Source organism: Vidua macroura, chromosome 14, assembly GCF_024509145.1.
Source record: "Vidua macroura isolate BioBank_ID:100142 chromosome 14, ASM2450914v1, whole genome shotgun sequence".
Lineage (NCBI taxonomy): Eukaryota > Metazoa > Chordata > Aves > Passeriformes > Viduidae > Vidua > Vidua macroura.
Genome location: NC_071584.1, coordinates 14,433,648 through 14,434,389, shown reverse-complemented (window position 1 = coordinate 14,434,389; position 742 = coordinate 14,433,648).

Genomic DNA, 742 nt, shown 5'->3' with positions numbered 1-742 from the left:
AAAAAGATGAAAATAATAATGGTGATGATGATGATAATAATGATAAAAAAAATTGAATTTTTTTTTCCCCAAAAAATTGAAAAAATGAATCAGGTGATGCACAATCCAACTGTCACCACTTGCTGACAGATGCTTGGCCAGTTTCCGAGCAGCAGCCCCAGCCAGCTTTCCCCCCACTTTATGACACCATATGGTAGGGAATATCCCTTTGGGTCAGCTGTCCTGGCTCTGTGCCGTCCCAACTTCTCGTGTCCTTTAGCCATGAGAAGCTGAAAAGTCCTTGACTGAGTATAAACACTACTTAGCAACTACTAAACCATCAGTGTGTTATCAAGTGTATTCTTACACCAAATCCAAAACACAGCACTGTGCCAGCTACTAGAAGAAAATGAATCCTATCCGAGCTGAAACCAAGACATACTCTGCATTCCCTTGTTGCTTAGTCTAAATTAATTCACTCTTGGGGAACAAAAAGTTCTTGAAAGGTGAGAAAGGGAACCTCCAGCAAGTCAGTCACTTTGCATTAAGCAGTGGTAAACCCAAAGCAGCTTACCCAGTGCAGAGTTAGGAACAGAGACATGCAGAGTTACCACCAAGTGCCACACTGTAAGCGTGATGCCTTCTCACCTCTCTCCTGGTAATGTTTTCCAGGCCTGTAACCTCAATAGGAAATACTGCATTTATGTATTAAAATGACAGTTTCAAAAGTTATACTTTTGGAAGAAGGACAGATATGCAAGCA